Here is a 3,644-nt window from a genome sequence, read left to right on the forward strand (position 1 = left end):
GAAGGTCTGTGGTAAACTACTCACACATCATCGGAGAGGCTATGGTGTTGATGTAGAAGCCCTCCATGATCGATTCCCCCTCCGGTGGAGCGCCGAAAAAGGCCCCAAGATGGGATCTCACGGGTACAGAAGGTTGCGGCGATGGAAATAGGGTTTCGTGGTGCTCTCGGATGTTTTCAGGGTATATATAGGCGAAAGAAGTAGGTCGGTGGAGCCACGAGGGGCCCACGAGGGTGGGGGAGCGCCTCCCTATCTCGTGGCCGCCTCATTGCTTCCTTAACGTCCACTCCAAGTCTCCTGGATTGCGTTTGTTCCAAAAATAACTCTCCCGAAGGTTTCATTCCGTTTGATATTCCTTTTCTGCGAAACACTGAAATAGGCAAAAAAAACAGCAATTTGCACTGGCCTTTGGTTAATAGGTTAGTCTCAAAAAAATATAAAAGTGCATAATAAAGCCCATTAAACATCCAAAACAGATAATATAATAGCATGGAACAATCAAAAATTATAGATACGTTGGAGACGTATCAAGCATCCCCAAGCTTAATTCCTGCTCGTCCTCGAGTAGGTAAATGATAAAAACAGAATTTTTGATGTGGAATGCTACCTAGCATAATTCTCAATGTAATTTTCTTTATTGTGGCATGAATGTTCAGATCCGAAAGACAGAAGATAAAAGTTTAATATTGACATAAAAATAATAATACTTCAAGCATAGTAACAAAGCAATCATGTCTTCTCAAAATAACATGGCCAAAGAAAGTTATCCCTACAAAATCATATAGTCTCGCTATGCTCTATCTTCATCACACAAAATATTTAAATCATGCACAACCCCGATGACAAGCCAAGCAATTGTTTCATACTTTTGATGTTCTCAAACTTTTTCAATCTTCATGCAATACATGAGCATGAGCCACGGACATAGCACTATATGTGGAGTAGAAGGGTGGTTGTGGAGAAGACAAAAAGGAGAAGATAGTCTCACATCAACTAGGCGTATCAACGGGCTATGGAGATGCCCATCAATAGATATCAATGTGAGTGAGTATGGATTTTCCATGCAACGGATGCACTAGAGGTATAAGTGTATGAAAACTCAACAAAATAAACTAAGCGGGTGTGCATCCAACTCGCTTGCTCACGAAGACCTAGGGCATTTTGAGGAAGCCCATCATTGGAATATACAAGCCAAGTTCTATAATGTAAAATTCCCACTAGTATATGAAAGTGACAACATAGGAGACTTTCTAACATGAAGATCATGGTGCTACTTTGAAGCACAAGTGTGGTAAAAGGATAGTAACATTGTCCCTTCTCTCTTTTTCTCTCATTTTTTATTTGGGCCTTTTTCTTTTTTTTTATTGCCTCTTTTTTATTTTATTTTTTATTTTCGTCCGGAGTCTCATCCCGACTTGTGGGGGAATCACAGTCTCCATCATCCTTTCCTCACTTGGTACAATGCTCTAATAATGATGATCATCACACTTTTATTTACTTACAACTCAATACTTAGAACAAAATATGACTCTATGTGAATGCCTCCGGCGGTCTACCGGGATATGTAATGAATCAAGAGTGACATGTATGAAAGAATTATAAAGGTGGCTTTGCCACAAATACGATGTCAACTACATGATCATGCAAAGCAATATGACAATGATGAACGTGTCATAACAAACGGAACGGTGGTAAGTTGCATGGCAATATATCTCGGAATGGCTATGGAAATGCCATAATAGGTAGGTATGGTGGCTGTTTTGAGGAAGGTATATGGTGGGTGTATGATACCGGCGAAAGGTGCGCGGTATTAGAGAGGCTAGCAATGGTGGAAGGGTGAGAGTGCGTATAATCCATGGACTCAACATTAGTCCTAAAGAACTCACATACTTATTGCAAAAATCTATTAGTTATCGAAACGAAGTACTACGCGCATGCTCCTAGGGGGATAGATTGGTAGGAAAAGACCATCGCTCGTCCCCGACCGCCACTCATAAGGAAGACAATCAATAAATAAATCATGCTCCGACTTCATCACATAACGGTTCACCATACGTGCATGCTACGGGAATCACAAACTTTAGAACAAGTATTTCTCAAATTCACAACTACTCAACTAGCATGACTCTAATATCACCATCTTCATATCTCAAAACAATCATAAAGAATCAAACTTCTCATAGTATTCGATGCACTTTATATGATAGTTTTTATTATACCTATCTTGGATGTTCATCATATTAGGACTAATTTTATAGCCAAAGCAAATTACCATGCTGTTCTAATAGACTCTCAAAATAATATAAGTGAAGCATGAGAGATCAATAATTTCTATAAAATAAAACCACCACCGTGCTCTAAAAGATATAAGTGAAGCACTATAGCAAAATTATCTAGCTCAAAAGATATAAGTGAAGCACAAAGAGTATTCTAATAAATTCCGATTCATGTGTGTCTATCCAAAAGGTGTGTACAGCAAGGATGATTGTGGTAAACTAAAAATCAAAGACTCAAATCATACAAGACGCTCCAAGCAAAACACATATCATGTGGTGAATAAAAATATAGCCTCAAGTAAAGTTACCGATAGACGAAGATGAAAGAGGGGATGCCTTCCGGGGCATCCCCAAGCTTAGGCTTTTGGTTGTCCTTGAATTTTACCTTGGGATGCCTTGGGAATCCCCAAGCTTAGGCTCTTGCCACTCCTTATTCCATAATCCATCAATCTTTACCCAAAAACTTGAAAACTTCACAACACAAAACTCAACAGAAAATCTCATGAGCTCCGTTTAGTATGAGAAAACAAATCACCACTTTAAGGTACTGTAATGAACTCATTCTTTATTTATATTGGTGTTAAACCTACTGTATTCCGACTTCTCTATGGTTCATACCCCCTGATACTAGCCATAGATTCATCAAAATAAGCAAACAACACACGAAAAAAACAGAATCTGTCAAAAACAGAACAGTCTGTAGCAATCTGTATCAAACGTATACTTATGTAACTCCAAAAATTCTGAAATAAATTGGTGGACGTGAGGAATTTGTCTAAATCATCTTCAAAAAGAATCAACCTAAAAGCACTCTCCAGTAAAAAATGGCAGCTAATCTCGTGAGCGCTAAAGTTTCTGTTTTTTTTACAGCAAGATCATAAAGACTTCACCCAAGTCTTCCCAAAGGTTCTACTTGGCACAAACACTAATTAAAACATAAAACCACATCTAACCAGAGGCTAGATGAATTATTTATTACTAAACATAAAGAAAAAGCAAGAAACAAAAATAAAATTGGGTTGCCTCCCAACAAGCGCTATCGTTTAACGCCCCTAGCTAGGCATAAAAACAAGAATAGATCTAGGTATTGTCATTATAATGGTAGGGAAAATTGCGAAAACTCATCTCATATTCCCTACGTTCAGCAGCAAGTTTTCTTTGTGGCAAGCAAAAGTAATCAAAAGGGCTAAATTTAATGGGACAAAAGTCCCCAAGGTCAAGCTCGGGAGGTATGGGTTCCTCCTTTGGCCCCTTATATTGCACAACCAATTCATCATTATAAGCATTCTTTTGGCAATAAGTCATGAGCCTTTGTTCAAGAGAAAAACCTAACCCATTGTTCTGAATAGCAAAGTCATCATTGAGTTC

This window comes from Triticum aestivum, chromosome 3D (genome assembly GCF_018294505.1).
Source record: "Triticum aestivum cultivar Chinese Spring chromosome 3D, IWGSC CS RefSeq v2.1, whole genome shotgun sequence".
Lineage (NCBI taxonomy): Eukaryota > Viridiplantae > Streptophyta > Magnoliopsida > Poales > Poaceae > Triticum > Triticum aestivum.